Genomic DNA, 21,384 nt, shown 5'->3' on the forward strand with positions numbered 1-21,384 from the left:
CCTTGGGTGGCACCGTAGTCGGAAACCAATTCTGGTTATCGCTTCTCGGCCTTTTGGCTAAGATCAAGTGTAGTATCTGTTCTTATCAGTTTAATAGCTGATACGTCCCCTATCTGGGGACCATATATTAAATGGATTTTTAGAACAGGGAGATGGAAAAAGAGCTTGCTCTGTCCACTCCACGCATTGACCTGGTATTGCAGTATCTCCAGGACCGGTGCACCCCTTCTTTAATGCAGTTTCTAAAATCAGAAAGAATTGAATTCAATGCTTTTTGTTCATTTTGCTTGTTTGTCGGATTTTGGGATGGACTCTTTGGCTTTGCTTTTCTTCTCCTCATTGGATTTTTCATGTTAAAAGTTGCAGAAGCCAGATGACAAGCTCATTTTGGTTCAACTTCAGCAACTGTGCATTGCATTGCCATGTAATGTAATGTAATGCAATGCTATCTATCTAGCTCTCCCTCTATACTTCCTTTTGGATAAACAGACATATTAGGCAAGCATTTTGGAGCTTTCACCTAAATAACTACAGGTGGTGAGATAAGCTGCACAATATAATTGACCTTTCAGTATATTGTTGCACACACACCATCTGTTTAGCAAATGCCCTTGTTATCAACAGCAGCCTTTTAAACTCACCTGAGCTAACAGGTATGTGAGCTGGTTACTCTGCTGCGCTTAAAATTTCTTTTTTGGTTTGCTACAATGCCTTTTCTGAAACGTTGTCTCCCTCTGCTGGAACACTGACTTCTTTCATTTAATGCCTGCAGACTATAAAAGAGAAACCAACCCAAAAAGTTTGGTTGATTAGTCTGTGGCATTCTTTTAAACTGTTGCTTATGGCGGTCTCTGTGAGCTTCTCAGTGACATTCAGCCATCCAGGTATCCCGCCTGCAGTAGACGGAATGTGGCAATGGAACGCTGGCTGCGCGTGTCATAATAGGCTCTGAGCCTTTATATACCTGCGCACAGCAGCAGCCACCTTCAGTCTGCTGCTGGACAGCCAGCAGCAGCAGCAGCAGGACAGGTAATTAATCAGCAACCCTCCTGCTAAGGGTAGACAGCTGCTCGTTCCACCCCCCCCCCGCCTTAATTGGTTCTCCTCCCTTCCAACGGTGTTGAGGCGGGTGGGAACAGCCGGGGGTTGAGGGTACTGTGCTAAAAGAGGTGGAGTTATGCAGATCTAAAATGCGTGGATTGCAGCAGCAGCAAGCCGAAAAGTGCAGGCATGTGAGGGATCTAGAGGTTGACAGCATGTCTTCTTAACGGGAGTCCAGGTGGCCATCTCCACAAATGGACTTTTCAGAATCCTTGGGTGGCACCGTAGTCGGAAACCAATTCTGGTTATCGCTTCTCGGCCTTTTGGCTAAGATCAAGTGTAGTATCTGTTCTTATCAGTTTAATATCTGATACGTCCCCTATCTGGGGACCATATATTAAATGGATTTTTAGAACAGGGAGATGGAAAAAGAGCTTGCTCTGTCCACTCCACGCATTGACCTGGTATTGCAGTATCTCCAGGACCGGTGCACCCCTTCTTTAATGCAGTTTCTAAAATCAGAAAGAATTGAATTCAATGCTTTTTGTTCATTTTGCTTGTTTGTCGGATTTTGGGATGGACTCTTTGGCTTTGCTTTTCTTCTCCTCATTGGATTTTTCATGTTAAAAGTTGCAGAAGCCAGATGACAAGCTCATTTTGGTTCAACTTCAGCAACTGTGCATTGCATTGCCATGTAATGTAATGTAATGCAATGCTATCTATCTAGCTCTCCCTCTATACTTCCTTTTGGATAAACAGACATATTAGGCAAGCATTTTGGAGCTTTCACCTAAATAACTACAGGTGGTGAGATAAGCTGCACAATATAATTGACCTTTCAGTATATTGTTGCACACACACCATCTATTTAGCAAATGCCCTTGTTATCAACAGCAGCCTTTTAAACTCACCTGAGCTAACAGGTATGTGAGCTGGTTACTCTGCTGCGCTTAAAATTTCTTTTTTGGTTTGCTACAATGCCTTTTCTGAAACGTTGTCTCCCTCTGCTGGAACACTGACTTCTTTCATTTAATGCCTGCAGACTATAAAAGAGAAACCAACCCAAAAAGTTTGGTTGATTAGTCTGTGGCATTCTTTTAAACTGTTGCTTATGGCGGTCTCTGTGAGCTTCTCAGTGACATTCAGCCATCCAGGTATCCCGCCTGCAGTAGACGGAATGTGGCAATGGAACGCTGGCTGCGCGTGTCATAATAGGCTCTGAGCCTTTATATACCTGCGCACAGCAGCAGCCACCTTCAGTCTGCTGCTGGACAGCCAGCAGCAGCAGCAGCAGGAGAGGTAATTAATCAGCAACCCTCCTGCTAAGGGTAGACAGCTGCTCGTTCCACCCCCCCCCCGCCTTAATTGGTTCTCCTCCCTTCCAACGGTGTTGAGGCGGGTGGGAACAGCCGGGGGTTGAGGGTACTGTGCTAAAAGAGGTGGAGTTATGCAGATCTAAAACGCGTGGATTGCAGCAGCAGCAAGCCGAAAAGTGCAGGCATGTGAGGGATCTAGAGGTTGACAGCATGTCTTCTTAACGGGAGTCCAGGTGGCCATCTCCACAAATGGACTTTTCAGAATCCTTGGGTGGCACCGTAGTCGGAAACCAATTCTGGTTATCGCTTCTCGGCCTTTTGGCTAAGATCAAGTGTAGTATCTGTTCTTATCAGTTTAATATCTGATACGTCCCCTATCTGGGGACCATATATTAAATGGATTTTTAGAACAGGGAGATGGAAAAAGAGCTTGCTCTGTCCACTCCACGCATTGACCTGGTATTGCAGTATCTCCAGGACCGGTGCACCCCTTCTTTAATGCAGTTTCTAAAATCAGAAAGAATTGAATTCAATGTTTTTTGTTCATTTTGCTTGTTTGTCGGATTTTGGGATGGACTCTTTGGCTTTGCTTTTCTTCTCCTCATTGGATTTTTCATGTTAAAAGTTGCAGAAGCCAGATGACAAGCTCATTTTGGTTCAACTTCAGCAACTGTGCATTGCATTGCCATGTAATGTAATGTAATGCAATGCTATCTATCTAGCTCTCCCTCTATACTTCCTTTTGGATAAACAGACATATTAGGCAAGCATTTTGGAGCTTTCACCTAAATAACTACAGGTGGTGAGATAAGCTGCACAATATAATTGACCTTTCAGTATATTGTTGCACACACACCATCTATTTAGCAAATGCCCTTGTTATCAACAGCAGCCTTTTAAACTCACCTGAGCTAACAGGTATGTGAGCTGGTTACTCTGCTGCGCTTAAAATTTCTTTTTTGGTTTGCTACAATGCCTTTTCTGAAACGTTGTCTCCCTCTGCTGGAACACTGACTTCTTTCATTTAATGCCTGCAGACTATAAAAGAGAAACCAACCCAAAAAGTTTGGTTGATTAGTCTGTGGCATTCTTTTAAACTGTTGCTTATGGCGGTCTCTGTGAGCTTCTCAGTGACATTCAGCCATCCAGGTATCCCGCCTGCAGTAGACGGAATGTGGCAATGGAACGCTGGCTGCGCGTGTCATAATAGGCTCTGAGCCTTTATATACCTGCGCACAGCAGCAGCCACCTTCAGTCTGCTGCTGGACAGCCAGCAGCAGCAGCAGCAGGAGAGGTAATTAATCAGCAACCCTCCTGCTAAGGGTAGACAGCTGCTCGTTCCACCCCACCCCCCCGCCTTAATTGGTTCTCCTCCCTTCCAACGGTGTTGAGGCGGGTGGGAACAGCCGGGGGTTGAGGGTACTGTGCTAAAAGAGGTGGAGTTATGCAGATCTAAAACGCGTGGATTGCAGCAGCAGCAAGCCGAAAAGTGCAGGCATGTGAGGGATCTAGAGGTTGACAGCATGTCTTCTTAACGGGAGTCCAGGTGGCCATCTCCACAAATGGACTTTTCAGAATCCTTGGGTGGCACCGTAGTCGGAAACCAATTCTGGTTATCGCTTCTCGGCCTTTTGGCTAAGATCAAGTGTAGTATCTGTTCTTATCAGTTTAATAGCTGATACGTCCCCTATCTGGGGACCATATATTAAATGGATTTTTAGAACAGGGAGATGGAAAAAGAGCTTGCTCTGTCCACTCCACGCATTGACCTGGTATTGCAGTATCTCCAGGACCGGTGCACCCCTTCTTTAATGCAGTTTCTAAAATCAGAAAGAATTGAATTCAATGCTTTTTGTTCATTTTGCTTGTTTGTCGGATTTTGGGATGGACTCTTTGGCTTTGCTTTTCTTCTCCTCATTGGATTTTTCATGTTAAAAGTTGCAGAAGCCAGATGACAAGCTCATTTTGGTTCAACTTCAGCAACTGTGCATTGCATTGCCATGTAATGTAATGTAATGCAATGCTATCTATCTAGCTCTCCCTCTATACTTCCTTTTGGATAAACAGACATATTAGGCAAGCATTTTGGAGCTTTCACCTAAATAACTACAGGTGGTGAGATAAGCTGCACAATATAATTGACCTTTCAGTATATTGTTGCACACACACCATCTGTTTAGCAAATGCCCTTGTTATCAACAGCAGCCTTTTAAACTCACCTGAGCTAACAGGTATGTGAGCTGGTTACTCTGCTGCGCTTAAAATTTCTTTTTTGGTTTGCTACAATGCCTTTTCTGAAACGTTGTCTCCCTCTGCTGGAACACTGACTTCTTTCATTTAATGCCTGCAGACTATAAAAGAGAAACCAACCCAAAAAGTTTGGTTGATTAGTCTGTGGCATTCTTTTAAACTGTTGCTTATGGCGGTCTCTGTGAGCTTCTCAGTGACATTCAGCCATCCAGGTATCCCGCCTGCAGTAGACGGAATGTGGCAATGGAACGCTGGCTGCGCGTGTCATAATAGGCTCTGAGCCTTTATATACCTGCGCACAGCAGCAGCCACCTTCAGTCTGCTGCTGGACAGCCAGCAGCAGCAGCAGCAGGACAGGTAATTAATCAGCAACCCTCCTGCTAAGGGTAGACAGCTGCTCGTTCCACCCCCCCCCCGCCTTAATTGGTTCTCCTCCCTTCCAACGGTGTTGAGGCGGGTGGGAACAGCCGGGGGTTGAGGGTACTGTGCTAAAAGAGGTGGAGTTATGCAGATCTAAAATGCGTGGATTGCAGCAGCAGCAAGCCGAAAAGTGCAGGCATGTGAGGGATCTAGAGGTTGACAGCATGTCTTCTTAACGGGAGTCCAGGTGGCCATCTCCACAAATGGACTTTTCAGAATCCTTGGGTGGCACCGTAGTCGGAAACCAATTCTGGTTATCGCTTCTCGGCCTTTTGGCTAAGATCAAGTGTAGTATCTGTTCTTATCAGTTTAATATCTGATACGTCCCCTATCTGGGGACCATATATTAAATGGATTTTTAGAACAGGGAGATGGAAAAAGAGCTTGCTCTGTCCACTCCACGCATTGACCTGGTATTGCAGTATCTCCAGGACCGGTGCACCCCTTCTTTAATGCAGTTTCTAAAATCAGAAAGAATTGAATTCAATGCTTTTTGTTCATTTTGCTTGTTTGTCGGATTTTGGGATGGACTCTTTGGCTTTGCTTTTCTTCTCCTCATTGGATTTTTCATGTTAAAAGTTGCAGAAGCCAGATGACAAGCTCATTTTGGTTCAACTTCAGCAACTGTGCATTGCATTGCCATGTAATGTAATGTAATGCAATGCTATCTATCTAGCTCTCCCTCTATACTTCCTTTTGGATAAACAGACATATTAGGCAAGCATTTTGGAGCTTTCACCTAAATAACTACAGGTGGTGAGATAAGCTGCACAATATAATTGACCTTTCAGTATATTGTTGCACACACACCATCTATTTAGCAAATGCCCTTGTTATCAACAGCAGCCTTTTAAACTCACCTGAGCTAACAGGTATGTGAGCTGGTTACTCTGCTGCGCTTAAAATTTCTTTTTTGGTTTGCTACAATGCCTTTTCTGAAACGTTGTCTCCCTCTGCTGGAACACTGACTTCTTTCATTTAATGCCTGCAGACTATAAAAGAGAAACCAACCCAAAAAGTTTGGTTGATTAGTCTGTGGCATTCTTTTAAACTGTTGCTTATGGCGGTCTCTGTGAGCTTCTCAGTGACATTCAGCCATCCAGGTATCCCGCCTGCAGTAGACGGAATGTGGCAATGGAACGCTGGCTGCGCGTGTCATAATAGGCTCTGAGCCTTTATATACCTGCGCACAGCAGCAGCCACCTTCAGTCTGCTGCTGGACAGCCAGCAGCAGCAGCAGCAGGAGAGGTAATTAATCAGCAACCCTCCTGCTAAGGGTAGACAGCTGCTCGTTCCACCCCCCCCCCGCCTTAATTGGTTCTCCTCCCTTCCAACGGTGTTGAGGCGGGTGGGAACAGCCGGGGGTTGAGGGTACTGTGCTAAAAGAGGTGGAGTTATGCAGATCTAAAACGCGTGGATTGCAGCAGCAGCAAGCCGAAAAGTGCAGGCATGTGAGGGATCTAGAGGTTGACAGCATGTCTTCTTAACGGGAGTCCAGGTGGCCATCTCCACAAATGGACTTTTCAGAATCCTTGGGTGGCACCGTAGTCGGAAACCAATTCTGGTTATCGCTTCTCGGCCTTTTGGCTAAGATCAAGTGTAGTATCTGTTCTTATCAGTTTAATATCTGATACGTCCCCTATCTGGGGACCATATATTAAATGGATTTTTAGAACAGGGAGATGGAAAAAGAGCTTGCTCTGTCCACTCCACGCATTGACCTGGTATTGCAGTATCTCCAGGACCGGTGCACCCCTTCTTTAATGCAGTTTCTAAAATCAGAAAGAATTGAATTCAATGTTTTTTGTTCATTTTGCTTGTTTGTCGGATTTTGGGATGGACTCTTTGGCTTTGCTTTTCTTCTCCTCATTGGATTTTTCATGTTAAAAGTTGCAGAAGCCAGATGACAAGCTCATTTTGGTTCAACTTCAGCAACTGTGCATTGCATTGCCATGTAATGTAATGTAATGCAATGCTATCTATCTAGCTCTCCCTCTATACTTCCTTTTGGATAAACAGACATATTAGGCAAGCATTTTGGAGCTTTCACCTAAATAACTACAGGTGGTGAGATAAGCTGCACAATATAATTGACCTTTCAGTATATTGTTGCACACACACCATCTATTTAGCAAATGCCCTTGTTATCAACAGCAGCCTTTTAAACTCACCTGAGCTAACAGGTATGTGAGCTGGTTACTCTGCTGCGCTTAAAATTTCTTTTTTGGTTTGCTACAATGCCTTTTCTGAAACGTTGTCTCCCTCTGCTGGAACACTGACTTCTTTCATTTAATGCCTGCAGACTATAAAAGAGAAACCAACCCAAAAAGTTTGGTTGATTAGTCTGTGGCATTCTTTTAAACTGTTGCTTATGGCGGTCTCTGTGAGCTTCTCAGTGACATTCAGCCATCCAGGTATCCCGCCTGCAGTAGACGGAATGTGGCAATGGAACGCTGGCTGCGCGTGTCATAATAGGCTCTGAGCCTTTATATACCTGCGCACAGCAGCAGCCACCTTCAGTCTGCTGCTGGACAGCCAGCAGCAGCAGCAGCAGGAGAGGTAATTAATCAGCAACCCTCCTGCTATGGGTAGACAGCTGCTCGTTCCACCACCCCCCCCGCGTTAATTGGTTCTGCTCCCTTCCAACGGTGTTGAGGCGGGTGGGAACAGCCGGGGGTTGAGGGTACTGTGCTAAAAGAGGTGGAGTTATGCAGATCTAAAACGCGTGGATTGCAGCAGCAGCAAGCCGAAAAGTGCAGGCATGTGAGGGATCTAGAGGTTGACAGCATGTCTTCTTAACGGGAATCCAGGTGGCCATCTCCACAAATGGACTTTTCAGAATCCTTGGGTGGCACCGTAGTCGGAAACCAATTCTGGTTATCGCTTCTCGGCCTTTTGGCTAAGATCAAGTGTAGTATCTGTTCTTATCAGTTTAATATCTGATACGTCCCCTATCTGGGGACCATATATTAAATGGATTTTTAGAACAGGGAGATGGAAAAAGAGCTTGCTCTGTCCACTCCACGCATTGACCTGGTATTGCAGTATCTCCAGGACCGGTGCACCCCTTCTTTAATGCAGTTTCTAAAATCAGAAAGAATTGAATTCAATGCTTTTTGTTCATTTTGCTTGTTTGTCGGATTTTGGGATGGACTCTTTGGCTTTGCTTTTCTTCTCCTCATTGGATTTTTCATGTTAAAAGTTGCAGAAGCCAGATGACAAGCTCATTTTGGTTCAACTTCAGCAACTGTGCATTGCATTGCCATGTAATGTAATGTAATGCAATGCTATCTATCTAGCTCTCCCTCTATACTTCCTTTTGGATAAACAGACATATTAGGCAAGCATTTTGGAGCTTTCACCTAAATAACTACAGGTGGTGAGATAAGCTGCACAATATAATTGACCTTTCAGTATATTGTTGCACACACACCATCTATTTAGCAAATGCCCTTGTTATCAACAGCAGCCTTTTAAACTCACCTGAGCTAACAGGTATGTGAGCTGGTTACTCTGCTGCGCTTAAAATTTCTTTTTTGGTTTGCTACAATGCCTTTTCTGAAACGTTGTCTCCCTCTGCTGGAACACTGACTTCTTTCATTTAATGCCTGCAGACTATAAAAGAGAAACCAACCTAAAAAGTTTGGTTGATTAGTCTGTGGCATTCTTTTAAACTGTTGCTTATGGCGGTCTCTGTGAGCTTCTCAGTGACATTCAGCCATCCAGGTATCCCGCCTGCAGTAGACGGAATGTGGCAATGGAACGCTGGCTGCGCGTGTCATAATAGGCTCTGAGCCTTTATATACCTGCGCACAGCAGCAGCCACCTTCAGTCTGCTGCTGGACAGCCAGCAGCAGCAGCAGCAGGAGAGGTAATTAATCAGCAACCCTCCTGCTAAGGGTAGACAGCTGCTCGTTCCACCCCACCCCCCCGCCTTAATTGGTTCTCCTCCCTTCCAACGGTGTTGAGGCGGGTGGGAACAGCCGGGGGTTGAGGGTACTGTGCTAAAAGAGGTGGAGTTATGCAGATCTAAAACGCGTGGATTGCAGCAGCAGCAAGCCGAAAAGTGCAGGCATGTGAGGGATCTAGAGGTTGACAGCATGTCTTCTTAACGGGAGTCCAGGTGGCCATCTCCACAAATGGACTTTTCAGAATCCTTGGGTGGCACCGTAGTCGGAAACCAATTCTGGTTATCGCTTCTCGGCCTTTTGGCTAAGATCAAGTGTAGTATCTGTTCTTATCAGTTTAATATCTGATACGTCCCCTATCTGGGGACCATATATTAAATGGATTTTTAGAACAGGGAGATGGAAAAAGAGCTTGCTCTGTCCACTCCACGCATTGACCTGGTATTGCAGTATCTCCAGGACCGGTGCACCCCTTCTTTAATGCAGTTTCTAAAATCAGAAAGAATTGAATTCAATGCTTTTTGTTCATTTTGCTTGTTTGTCGGATTTTGGGATGGACTCTTTGGCTTTGCTTTTCTTCTCCTCATTGGATTTTTCATGTTAAAAGTTGCAGAAGCCAGATAACAAGCTCATTTTGGTTCAACTTCAGCAACTGTGCATTGCATTGCCATGTAATGTAATGTAATGCAATGCTATCTATCTAGCTCTCCCTCTATACTTCCTTTTGGATAAACAGACATATTAGGCAAGCATTTTGGAGCTTTCACCTAAATAACTACAGGTGGTGAGATAAGCTGCACAATATAATTGACCTTTCAGTATATTGTTGCACACACACCATCTATTTAGCAAATGCCCTTGTTATCAACAGCAGCCTTTTAAACTCACCTGAGCTAACAGGTATGTGAGCTGGTTACTCTGCTGCGCTTAAAATTTCTTTTTTGGTTTGCTACAATGCCTTTTCTGAAACGTTGTCTCCCTCTGCTGGAACACTGACTTCTTTCATTTAATGCCTGCAGACTATAAAAGAGAAACCAACCTAAAAAGTTTGGTTGATTAGTCTGTGGCATTCTTTTAAACTGTTGCTTATGGCGGTCTCTGTGAGCTTCTCAGTGACATTCAGCCATCCAGGTATCCCGCCTGCAGTAGACGGAATGTGGCAATGGAACGCTGGCTGCGCGTGTCATAATAGGCTCTGAGCCTTTATATACCTGCGCACAGCAGCAGCCACCTTCAGTCTGCTGCTGGACAGCCAGCAGCAGCAGCAGCAGGAGAGGTAATTAATCAGCAACCCTCCTGCTAAGGGTAGACAGCTGCTCGTTCCACCCCACCCCCCCGCCTTAATTGGTTCTCCTCCCTTCCAACGGTGTTGAGGCGGGTGGGAACAGCCGGGGGTTGAGGGTACTGTGCTAAAAGAGGTGGAGTTATGCAGATCTAAAACGCGTGGATTGCAGCAGCAGCAAGCCGAAAAGTGCAGGCATGTGAGGGATCTAGAGGTTGACAGCATGTCTTCTTAACGGGAGTCCAGGTGGCCATCTCCACAAATGGACTTTTCAGAATCCTTGGGTGGCACCGTAGTCGGAAACCAATTCTGGTTATCGCTTCTCGGCCTTTTGGCTAAGATCAAGTGTAGTATCTGTTCTTATCAGTTTAATAGCTGATACGTCCCCTATCTGGGGACCATATATTAAATGGATTTTTAGAACAGGGAGATGGAAAAAGAGCTTGCTCTGTCCACTCCACGCATTGACCTGGTATTGCAGTATCTCCAGGACCGGTGCACCCCTTCTTTAATGCAGTTTCTAAAATCAGAAAGAATTGAATTCAATGCTTTTTGTTCATTTTGCTTGTTTGTCGGATTTTGGGATGGACTCTTTGGCTTTGCTTTTCTTCTCCTCATTGGATTTTTCATGTTAAAAGTTGCAGAAGCCAGATGACAAGCTCATTTTGGTTCAACTTCAGCAACTGTGCATTGCATTGCCATGTAATGTAATGTAATGCAATGCTATCTATCTAGCTCTCCCTCTATACTTCCTTTTGGATAAACAGACATATTAGGCAAGCATTTTGGAGCTTTCACCTAAATAACTACAGGTGGTGAGATAAGCTGCACAATATAATTGACCTTTCAGTATATTGTTGCACACACACCATCTGTTTAGCAAATGCCCTTGTTATCAACAGCAGCCTTTTAAACTCACCTGAGCTAACAGGTATGTGAGCTGGTTACTCTGCTGCGCTTAAAATTTCTTTTTTGGTTTGCTACAATGCCTTTTCTGAAACGTTGTCTCCCTCTGCTGGAACACTGACTTCTTTCATTTAATGCCTGCAGACTATAAAAGAGAAACCAACCCAAAAAGTTTGGTTGATTAGTCTGTGGCATTCTTTTAAACTGTTGCTTATGGCGGTCTCTGTGAGCTTCTCAGTGACATTCAGCCATCCAGGTATCCCGCCTGCAGTAGACGGAATGTGGCAATGGAACGCTGGCTGCGCGTGTCATAATAGGCTCTGAGCCTTTATATACCTGCGCACAGCAGCAGCCACCTTCAGTCTGCTGCTGGACAGCCAGCAGCAGCAGCAGCAGGACAGGTAATTAATCAGCAACCCTCCTGCTAAGGGTAGACAGCTGCTCGTTCCACCCCCCCCCCGCCTTAATTGGTTCTCCTCCCTTCCAACGGTGTTGAGGCGGGTGGGAACAGCCGGGGGTTGAGGGTACTGTGCTAAAAGAGGTGGAGTTATGCAGATCTAAAATGCGTGGATTCCAGCAGCAGCAAGCCGAAAAGTGCAGGCATGTGAGGGATCTAGAGGTTGACAGCATGTCTTCTTAACGGGAGTCCAGGTGGCCATCTCCACAAATGGACTTTTCAGAATCCTTGGGTGGCACCGTAGTCGGAAACCAATTCTGGTTATCGCTTCTCGGCCTTTTGGCTAAGATCAAGTGTAGTATCTGTTCTTATCAGTTTAATATCTGATACGTCCCCTATCTGGGGACCATATATTAAATGGATTTTTAGAACAGGGAGATGGAAAAAGAGCTTGCTCTGTCCACTCCACGCATTGACCTGGTATTGCAGTATCTCCAGGACCGGTGCACCCCTTCTTTAATGCAGTTTCTAAAATCAGAAAGAATTGAATTCAATGCTTTTTGTTCATTTTGCTTGTTTGTCGGATTTTGGGATGGACTCTTTGGCTTTGCTTTTCTTCTCCTCATTGGATTTTTCATGTTAAAAGTTGCAGAAGCCAGATGACAAGCTCATTTTGGTTCAACTTCAGCAACTGTGCATTGCATTGCCATGTAATGTAATGTAATGCAATGCTATCTATCTAGCTCTCCCTCTATACTTCCTTTTGGATAAACAGACATATTAGGCAAGCATTTTGGAGCTTTCACCTAAATAACTACAGGTGGTGAGATAAGCTGCACAATATAATTGACCTTTCAGTATATTGTTGCACACACACCATCTATTTAGCAAATGCCCTTGTTATCAACAGCAGCCTTTTAAACTCACCTGAGCTAACAGGTATGTGAGCTGGTTACTCTGCTGCGCTTAAAATTTCTTTTTTGGTTTGCTACAATGCCTTTTCTGAAACGTTGTCTCCCTCTGCTGGAACACTGACTTCTTTCATTTAATGCCTGCAGACTATAAAAGAGAAACCAACCCAAAAAGTTTGGTTGATTAGTCTGTGGCATTCTTTTAAACTGTTGCTTATGGCGGTCTCTGTGAGCTTCTCAGTGACATTCAGCCATCCAGGTATCCCGCCTGCAGTAGACGGAATGTGGCAATGGAACGCTGGCTGCGCGTGTCATAATAGGCTCTGAGCCTTTATATACCTGCGCACAGCAGCAGCCACCTTCAGTCTGCTGCTGGACAGCCAGCAGCAGCAGCAGCAGGAGAGGTAATTAATCAGCAACCCTCCTGCTAAGGGTAGACAGCTGCTCGTTCCACCCCCCCCCGCCTTAATTGGTTCTCCTCCCTTCCAACGGTGTTGAGGCGGGTGGGAACAGCCGGGGGTTGAGGGTACTGTGCTAAAAGAGGTGGAGTTATGCAGATCTAAAACGCGTGGATTGCAGCAGCAGCAAGCCGAAAAGTGCAGGCATGTGAGGGATCTAGAGGTTGACAGCATGTCTTCTTAACGGGAGTCCAGGTGGCCATCTCCACAAATGGACTTTTCAGAATCCTTGGGTGGCACCGTAGTCGGAAACCAATTCTGGTTATCGCTTCTCGGCCTTTTGGCTAAGATCAAGTGTAGTATCTGTTCTTATCAGTTTAATATCTGATACGTCCCCTATCTGGGGACCATATATTAAATGGATTTTTAGAACAGGGAGATGGAAAAAGAGCTTGCTCTGTCCACTCCACGCATTGACCTGGTATTGCAGTATCTCCAGGACCGGTGCACCCCTTCTTTAATGCAGTTTCTAAAATCAGAAAGAATTGAATTCAATGCTTTTTGTTCATTTTGCTTGTTTGTCGGATTTTGGGATGGACTCTTTGGCTTTGCTTTTCTTCTCCTCATTGGATTTTTCATGTTAAAAGTTGCAGAAGCCAGATGACAAGCTCATTTTGGTTCAACTTCAGCAACTGTGCATTGCATTGCCATGTAATGTAATGTAATGCAATGCTATCTATCTAGCTCTCCCTCTATACTTCCTTTTGGATAAACAGACATATTAGGCAAGCATTTTGGAGCTTTCACCTAAATAACTACAGGTGGTGAGATAAGCTGCACAATATAATTGACCTTTCAGTATATTGTTGCACACACACCATCTATTTAGCAAATGCCCTTGTTATCAACAGCAGCCTTTTAAACTCACCTGAGCTAACAGGTATGTGAGCTGGTTACTCTGCTGCGCTTAAAATTTCTTTTTTGGTTTGCTACAATGCCTTTTCTGAAACGTTGTCTCCCTCTGCTGGAACACTGACTTCTTTCATTTAATGCCTGCAGACTATAAAAGAGAAACCAACCCAAAAAGTTTGGTTGATTAGTCTGTGGCATTCTTTTAAACTGTTGCTTATGGCGGTCTCTGTGAGATTCTCAGTGACATTCAGCCATCCAGGTATCCCGCCTGCAGTAGACGGAATGTGGCAATGGAACGCTGGCTGCGCGTGTCATAATAGGCTCTGAGCCTTTATATACCTGCGCACAGCAGCAGCCACCTTCAGTCTGCTGCTGGACAGCCAGCAGCAGCAGGAGCAGGAGAGGTAATTAATCAGCAACCCTCCTGCTAAGGGTAGACAGCTGCTCGTTCCACCCCCCCCCGCCTTAATTGGTTCTCCTCCCTTCCAACGGTGTTGAGGCGGGTGGGAACAGCCGGGGGTTGAGGGTACTGTGCTAAAAGAGGTGGAGTTATGCAGATCTAAAACGCGTGGATTGCAGCAGCAGCAAGCCGAAAAGTGCAGGCATGTGAGGGATCTAGAGGTTGACAGCATGTCTTCTTAACGGGAGTCCAGGTGGCCTTCTCCACAAATGGACTTTTCAGAATCCTTGGGTGGCACCGTAGTCGGAAACCAATTCTGGTTATCGCTTCTCGGCCTTTTGGCTAAGATCAAGTGTAGTATCTGTTCTTATCAGTTTAATATCTGATACGTCCCCTATCTGGGGACCATATATTAAATGGATTTTTAGAACAGGGAGATGGAAAAAGAGCTTGCTCTGTCCACTCCACGCATTGACCTGGTATTGCAGTATCTCCAGGACCGGTGCACCCCTTCTTTAATGCAGTTTCTAAAATCAGAAAGAATTGAATTCAATGCTTTTTGTTCATTTTGCTTGTTTGTCGGATTTTGGGATGGACTCTTTGGCTTTGCTTTTCTTCTCCTCATTGGATTTTTCATGTTAAAAGTTGCAGAAGCCAGATGACAAGCTCATTTTGGTTCAACTTCAGCAACTGTGCATTGCATTGCCATGTAATGTAATGTAATGCAATGCTATCTATCTAGCTCTCCCTCTATACTTCCTTTTGGATAAACAGACATATTAGGCAAGCATTTTGGAGCTTTCACCTAAATAACTACAGGTGGTGAGATAAGCTGCACAATATAATTGACCTTTCAGTATATTGTTGCACACACACCATCTATTTAGCAAATGCCCTTGTTATCAACAGCAGCCTTTTAAACTCACCTGAGCTAACAGGTATGTGCGCTGGTTACTCTGCTGCGCTTAAAATTTCTTTTTTGGTTTGCTACAATGCCTTTTCTGAAACGTTGTCTCCCTCTGCTGGAACACTGACTTCTTTCATTTAATGCCTGCAGACTATAAAAGAGAAACCAACCCAAAAAGTTTGGTTGATTAGTCTGTGGCATTCTTTTAAACTGTTGCTTATGGCGGTCTCTGTGAGCTTCTCAGTGACATTCAGCCATCCAGGTATCCCGCCTGCAGTAGACGGAATGTGGCAATGGAACGCTGGCTGCGCGTGTCATAATAGGCTCTGAGCCTTTATATACCTGCGCACAGCAGCAGCCACCTTCAGTCTGCTGCTGGACAGCCAGCAGCAGCAGCAGCAGGAGAGGTAATTAATCAGCAACCCTCCTGCTAAGGGTAGACAGCTGCTCGTTCCACCCCCCCCCCGCCTTAATTGGTTCTCCTCCCTTCCAACGGTGTTGAGGCGGGTGGGAACAGCCGGGGGTTGAAGGTACTGTGCTAAAAGAGGTGGAGTTATGCAGATCTAAAACGCGTGGATTGCAGCAGCAGCAAGCCGAAAAGTGCAGGCATGTGAGGGATCTAGAGGTTGACAGCATGTCTTCTTAACGGGAGTCCAGGTGGCCATCTCCACAAATGGACTTTTCAGAATCCTTGGGTGGCACCGTAGTCGGAAACCAATTCTGGTTATCGCTTCTCGGCCTTTTGGCTAAGATCAAGTGTAGTATCTGTTCTTATCAGTTTAATATCTGATACGTCCCCTATCTGGGGACCATATATTAAATGGATTTTTAGAACAGGGAGATGGAAAAAGAGCTTGCTCTGTCCACTCCACGCATTGACCTGGTATTGCAGTATCTCCAGGACCGGTGCACCCCTTCTTTAATGCAGTTTCTAAAATCAGAAAGAATTGAATTCAATGTTTTTGTTCATTTTGCTTGTTTGTCGGATTTTGGGATGGACTCTTTGGCTTTGCTTTTCTTCTCCTCATTGGATGTTTCATGTTAAAAGTTGCAGAAGCCAGATGACAAGCTCATTTTGGTTCAACTTCAGCAACTGTGCATTGCATTGCCATGTAATGTAATGTAATGCAATGCTATCTATCTAGCTCTCCCTCTATACTTCCTTTTGGATAAACAGACATATTAGGCAAGCATTTTGGAGCTTTCACCTAAATAACTACAGGTGGTGAGATAAGCTGCACAATATAATTGACCTTTCAGTATATTGTTGCACACACACCATCTATTTAGCAAATGCCCTTGTTATCAACAGCAGCCTTTTAAACTCACCTGAGCTAACAGGTATGTGAGCTGGTTACTCTGCTGCGCTTAAAATTTCTTTTTTGGTTTGCTACAATGCCTATTCTGAAACGTTGTCTCCCTCTGCTGGAACACTGACTTCTTTCATTTAATGCCTGCAGACTATAAAAGAGAAACCAACCCAAAAAGTTTGGTTGATTAGTCTGTGGCATTCTTTTAAACTGTTGCTTATGGCGGTCTCTGTGAGCTTCTCAGTGACATTCAGCCATCCAGGTATCCCGCCTGCAGTAGACGGAATGTGGCAATGGAACGCTGGCTGCGCGTGTCATAATAGGCTCTGAGCCTTTATATACCTGCGCACAGCAGCAGCCACCTTCAGTCTGCTGCTGGACAGCCAGCAGCAGCAGCAGCAGGAGAGGTAATTAATCAGCAACCCTCCTGCTAAGGGTAGACAGCTGCTCGTTCCACCCCCCCCCCCGCCTTAATTGGTTCTCCTCCCTTCCAACGGTGTTGAGGCGGGTGGGAACAGCCGGGGGTTGAGGGTACTGTGCTAAAAGAGGTGGAGTTATCCAGATCTAAAACGCGTGGATTGCAGCAGCAGCAAGCCGAAAAGTGCAGGCATGTGAGGGATCTAGAGGTTGACAGCATGTCTTCTTAACGGGAGTCCAGGTGGCCATCTCCACAAATGGACTTTTCAGAATCCTTGGGTGGCACCGTAGTCGGAAACCAATTCTGGTTATCGCTTCTCGGCCTTTTGGCTAAGATCAAGTGTAGTATCTGTTCTTATCAGTTTAATATCTGATACGTCCCCTATCTGGGGACCATATATTAAATGGATTTTTAGAACAGGGAGATGGAAAAAGAGCTTGCTCTGTCCACTCCACGCATTGACCTGGTATTGCAGTATCTCCAGGACCGGTGCACCCCTTCTTTAATGCAGTTTCTAAAATCAGAAAGAATTGAATTCAATGCTTTTTGTTCATTTTGCTTGTTTGTCGGATTTTGGGATGGACTCTTTGGCTTTGCTTTTCTTCTCCTCATTGGATTTTTCATGTTAAAAGTTGCAGAAGCCAGATGACAAGCTCATTTTGGTTCAACTTCAGCAACTGTGCATTGCATTGCCATGTAATGTAATGTAATGCAATGCTATCTATCTAGCTCTCCCTCTATACTTCCTTTTGGATAAACAGACATATTAGGCAAGCATTTTGGAGCTTTCACCTAAATAACTACAGGTGGTGAGATAAGCTGCACAATATAATTGACCTTTCAGTATATTGTTGCACACACACCATCTATTTAGCAAATGCCCTTGTTATCAACAGCAGCCTTTTAAACTCACCTGAGCTAACAGGTATGTGAGCTGGTTACTCTGCTGTGCTTAAAATTTCTTTTTTGGTTTGCTACAATGCCTTTTCTGAAACGTTGTCTCCCTCTGCTGGAACACTGACTTCTTTCATTTAATGCCTGCAGACTATAAAAGAGAAACCAACCCAAAAAGTTTGGTTGATTAGTCTGTGGCATTCTTTTAAACTGTTGCTTATGGCGGTCTCTGTGAGCTTCTCAGTGACATTCAGCCATCCAGGTATCCCGCCTGCAGTAGACGGAATGTGGCAATGGAACGCTGGCTGCGCGTGTCATAATAGGCTCTGAGCCTTTATATACCTGCGCACAGCAGCAGCCACCTTCAGTCTGCTGCTGGACAGCCAGCAGCAGCAGCAGCAGGAGAGGTAATTAATCAGCAACCCTCCTGCTAAGGGTAGACAGCTGCTCGTTCCACCCCCCCCCCCGCCTTAATTGGTTCTCCTCCCTTCCAACGGTGTTGAGGCGGGTGGGAACAGCCGGGGGTTGAGGGTACTGTGCTAAAAGAGGTGGAGTTATCCAGATCTAAAACGCGTGGATTGCAGCAGCAGCAAGCCGAAAAGTGCAGGCATGTGAGGGATCTAGAGGTTGACAGCATGTCTTCTTAACGGGAGTCCAGGTGGCCATCTCCACAAATGGACTTTTCAGAATCCTTGGGTGGCACCGTAGTCGGAAACCAATTCTGGTTATCGCTTCTCGGCCTTTTGGCTAAGATCAAGTGTAGTATCTGTTCTTATCAGTTTAATATCTGATACGTCCCCTATCTGGGGACCATATATTAAATGGATTTTTAGAACAGGGAGATGGAAAAAGAGCTTGCTCTGTCCACTCCACGCATTGACCTGGTATTGCAGTATCTCCAGGACCGGTGCACCCCTTCTTTAATGCAGTTTCTAAAATCAGAAAGAATTGAATTCAATGCTTTTTGTTCATTTTGCTTGTTTGTCGGATTTTGGGATGGACTCTTTGGCTTTGCTTTTCTTCTCCTCATTGGATTTTTCATGTTAAAAGTTGCAGAAGCCAGATGACAAGCTCATTTTGGTTCAACTTCAGCAACTGTGCATTGCATTGCCATGTAATGTAATGTAATGCAATGCTATCTATCTAGCTCTCCCTCTATACTTCCTTTTGGATAAACAGACATATTAGGCAAGCATTTTGGAGCTTTCACCTAAATAACTACAGGTGGTGAGATAAGCTGCACAAAATAATTGACCTTTCAGTATATTGTTGCACACACACCATCTATTTAGCAAATGCCCTTGTTATCAACAGCAGCCTTTTAAACTCACCTGAGCTAACAGGTATGTGAGCTGGTTACTCTGCTGCGCTTAAAATTTCTTTTTTGGTTTGCTACAATGCCTTTTCTGAAACGTTGTCTCCCTCTGCTGGAACACTGACTTCTTTCATTTAATGCCTGCAGACTATAAAAGAGAAACCAACCCAAAAAGTTTGGTTGATTAGTCTGTGGCATTCTTTTAAACTGTTGCTTATGGCGGTCTCTGTGAGCTTCTCAGTGACATTCAGCCATCCAGGTATCCCGCCTGCAGTAGACGGAATGTGGCAATGGAACGCTGGCTGCGCGTGTCATAATAGGCTCTGAGCCTTTATATACCTGCGCACAGCAGCAGCCACCTTCAGTCTGCTGCTGGACAGCCAGCAGCAGCAGCAGCAGGAGAGGTAATTAATCAGCAACCCTCCTGCTAAGGGTAGACAGCTGCTCGTTCCACCCCCCCCCCGCCTTAATTGGTTCTCCTCCCTTCCAACTGTGTTGAGGCGGGTGGGAACAGCCGGGGGTTGAGGGTACTGTGCTAAAAGAGGTGGAGTTATGCAGATCTAAAACGCGTGGATTGCAGCAGCAGCAAGCCGAAAAGTGCAGGCATGTGAGGGATCTAGAGGTTGACAGCATGTCTTCTTAACGGGAGTCCAGGTGGCCATCTCCACAAATGGACTTTTCAGAATCCTTGGGTGGCACCGTAGTCGGAAACCAATTCTGGTTATCGCTTCTCGGCCTTTTGGCTAAGATCAAGTGTAGTATCTGTTCTTATCAGTTTAATATCTGATACGTCCCCTATCTGGGGACCATATATTAAATGGATTTTTAGAACAGGGAGATGGAAAAAGAGCTTGCTCTGTCCACTCCACGCATTGACCTGGTATTGCAGTATCTCCAGGACCGGTGCACCCCTTCTTTAATGCAGTTTCTAAAATCAGAAAGAATTGAATTCAATGCTTTTTGTTCATTTTGCTTGTTTGTCGGAATTTGGGATGGACTCTTTGGCTTTGCTTTTCTTCTCCTCATTGGATTTTTCATGTTAAAAGTTGCAGAAGCCAGATGACAAGCTCATTTTGGTTCAACTTCAGCAACTGTGCATTGCATTGCCATGTAATGTAATGTAATGCAATGCTATCTATCTAGCTCTCCCTCTATACTTCCTTTTGGATAAACAGACATATTAGGCAAGCATTTTGGAGCTTTCACCTAAATAACTACAGGTGGTGAGATAAGCTGCACAAAATAATTGACCTTTCAGTATATTGTTGCACACACACCATCTATTTAGCAAATGCCCTTGTTATCAACAGCAGCCTTTTAAACTCACCTGAGCTAACAGGTATGTGAGCTGGTTACTCTGCTGCGCTTAAAATTTCTTTTTTGGTTTGCTACAATGCCTTTTCTGAAACGTTGTCTCCCTCTGCTGGAACACTGACTTCTTTCATTTAATGCCTGCAGACTATAAAAGAGAAACCAACCCAAAAAGTTTGGTTGATTAGTCTGTGGCATTCTTTTAAACTGTTGCTTATGGCGGTCTCTGTGAGCTTCTCAGTGACATTCAGCCATCCAGGTATCCCGCCTGCAGTAGACGGAATGTGGCAATGGAACGCTGGCTGCGCGTGTCATAATAGGCTCTGAGCCTTTATATACCTGCGCACAGCAGCAGCCACCTTCAGTCTGCTGCTGGACAGCCAGCAGCAGCAGCAGCAGGAGAGGTAATTAATCAGCAACCCTCCTGCTAAGGGTAGACAGCTGCTCGTTCCACCCCCCCCCCGCCTTAATTGGTTCTCCTCCCTTCCAACTGTGTTGAGGCGGGTGGGAACAGCCGGGGGTTGAGGGTACTGTGCTAAAAGAGGTGGAGTTATGCAGATCTAAAACGCGTGGATTGCAGCAGCAGCAAGCCGAAAAGTGCAGGCATGTGAGGGATCTAGAGGTTGACAGCATGTCTTCTTAACGGGAGTCCAGGTGGCCATCTCCACAAATGGACTTTTCAGAATCCTTGGGTGGCACCGTAGTCGGAAACCAATTCTGGTTATCGCTTCTCGGCCTTTTGGCTAAGATCAAGTGTAGTATCTGTTCTTATCAGTTTAATATCTGATACGTCCCCTATCTGGGGACCATATATTAAATGGATTTTTAGAACAGGGAGATGGAAAAAGAGCTTGCTCTGTCCACTCCACGCATTGACCTGGTATTGCAGTATCTCCAGGACCGGTGCACCCCTTCTTTAATGCAGTTTCTAAAATCAGAAAGAATTGAATTCAATGCTTTTTGTTCATTTTGCTTGTTTGTCGGATTTTGGGATGGACTCTTTGGCTTTGCTTTTCTTCTCCTCATTGGATTTTTCATGTTAAAAGTTGCAGAAGCCAGATGACAAGCTCATTTTGGTTCAACTTCAG

General features: G+C 45.1%; 17 non-coding genes across 17 annotated transcripts; all 17 read left to right on the forward strand.

Annotated features, from left to right (window-relative positions):
* The first annotated feature begins 37 nt into the window (after positions 1-37).
* Positions 38-228, forward strand: LOC141216337 (U2 spliceosomal RNA). The gene has a single exon (XR_012285373.1). It is a non-coding gene; the product is annotated as a U2 spliceosomal RNA (small nuclear RNA).
* Positions 229-1,348: 1,120 nt separating this feature from the next.
* On the forward strand, positions 1,349-1,539 carry LOC141216119 (U2 spliceosomal RNA). Its single transcript, XR_012285162.1, has one exon. It is a non-coding gene; the product is annotated as a U2 spliceosomal RNA (small nuclear RNA).
* Positions 1,540-2,659: 1,120 nt separating this feature from the next.
* LOC141216120 (U2 spliceosomal RNA) lies at positions 2,660-2,850 on the forward strand. Its single transcript, XR_012285163.1, has one exon. It is a non-coding gene; the product is annotated as a U2 spliceosomal RNA (small nuclear RNA).
* Positions 2,851-3,972: 1,122 nt separating this feature from the next.
* Positions 3,973-4,163, forward strand: LOC141216338 (U2 spliceosomal RNA). The gene has a single exon (XR_012285374.1). It is a non-coding gene; the product is annotated as a U2 spliceosomal RNA (small nuclear RNA).
* Positions 4,164-5,283: 1,120 nt separating this feature from the next.
* Positions 5,284-5,474, forward strand: LOC141216121 (U2 spliceosomal RNA). Its single transcript, XR_012285164.1, has one exon. It is a non-coding gene; the product is annotated as a U2 spliceosomal RNA (small nuclear RNA).
* A 1,120-nt stretch (positions 5,475-6,594) lies between these two features.
* On the forward strand, positions 6,595-6,785 carry LOC141216122 (U2 spliceosomal RNA). Its single transcript, XR_012285165.1, has one exon. It is a non-coding gene; the product is annotated as a U2 spliceosomal RNA (small nuclear RNA).
* Positions 6,786-7,906: 1,121 nt separating this feature from the next.
* LOC141216123 (U2 spliceosomal RNA) lies at positions 7,907-8,097 on the forward strand. Its single transcript, XR_012285166.1, has one exon. It is a non-coding gene; the product is annotated as a U2 spliceosomal RNA (small nuclear RNA).
* Positions 8,098-9,219: 1,122 nt separating this feature from the next.
* LOC141216124 (U2 spliceosomal RNA) lies at positions 9,220-9,410 on the forward strand. The gene has a single exon (XR_012285167.1). It is a non-coding gene; the product is annotated as a U2 spliceosomal RNA (small nuclear RNA).
* A 1,122-nt stretch (positions 9,411-10,532) lies between these two features.
* Positions 10,533-10,723, forward strand: LOC141216339 (U2 spliceosomal RNA). Its single transcript, XR_012285375.1, has one exon. It is a non-coding gene; the product is annotated as a U2 spliceosomal RNA (small nuclear RNA).
* A 1,120-nt stretch (positions 10,724-11,843) lies between these two features.
* Positions 11,844-12,034, forward strand: LOC141216125 (U2 spliceosomal RNA). The gene has a single exon (XR_012285168.1). It is a non-coding gene; the product is annotated as a U2 spliceosomal RNA (small nuclear RNA).
* Positions 12,035-13,153: 1,119 nt separating this feature from the next.
* Positions 13,154-13,344, forward strand: LOC141216126 (U2 spliceosomal RNA). The gene has a single exon (XR_012285169.1). It is a non-coding gene; the product is annotated as a U2 spliceosomal RNA (small nuclear RNA).
* A 1,119-nt stretch (positions 13,345-14,463) lies between these two features.
* LOC141216128 (U2 spliceosomal RNA) lies at positions 14,464-14,654 on the forward strand. Its single transcript, XR_012285171.1, has one exon. It is a non-coding gene; the product is annotated as a U2 spliceosomal RNA (small nuclear RNA).
* Positions 14,655-15,774: 1,120 nt separating this feature from the next.
* On the forward strand, positions 15,775-15,965 carry LOC141216129 (U2 spliceosomal RNA). Its single transcript, XR_012285172.1, has one exon. It is a non-coding gene; the product is annotated as a U2 spliceosomal RNA (small nuclear RNA).
* A 1,120-nt stretch (positions 15,966-17,085) lies between these two features.
* On the forward strand, positions 17,086-17,276 carry LOC141216130 (U2 spliceosomal RNA). The gene has a single exon (XR_012285173.1). It is a non-coding gene; the product is annotated as a U2 spliceosomal RNA (small nuclear RNA).
* Positions 17,277-18,397: 1,121 nt separating this feature from the next.
* On the forward strand, positions 18,398-18,588 carry LOC141216131 (U2 spliceosomal RNA). The gene has a single exon (XR_012285174.1). It is a non-coding gene; the product is annotated as a U2 spliceosomal RNA (small nuclear RNA).
* A 1,120-nt stretch (positions 18,589-19,708) lies between these two features.
* On the forward strand, positions 19,709-19,899 carry LOC141216132 (U2 spliceosomal RNA). Its single transcript, XR_012285175.1, has one exon. It is a non-coding gene; the product is annotated as a U2 spliceosomal RNA (small nuclear RNA).
* Positions 19,900-21,019: 1,120 nt separating this feature from the next.
* On the forward strand, positions 21,020-21,210 carry LOC141216134 (U2 spliceosomal RNA). The gene has a single exon (XR_012285177.1). It is a non-coding gene; the product is annotated as a U2 spliceosomal RNA (small nuclear RNA).
* The last annotated feature ends 174 nt before the right edge of the window (positions 21,211-21,384 follow it).

Source organism: Phyllobates terribilis, unplaced genomic scaffold (assembly GCF_046119375.1).
Source record: "Phyllobates terribilis strain yellow unplaced genomic scaffold, ASM4611937v1 Scaffold_236__1_contigs__length_3049075, whole genome shotgun sequence".
Classification (NCBI taxonomy): Eukaryota; Metazoa; Chordata; class Amphibia; order Anura; family Dendrobatidae; genus Phyllobates; species Phyllobates terribilis.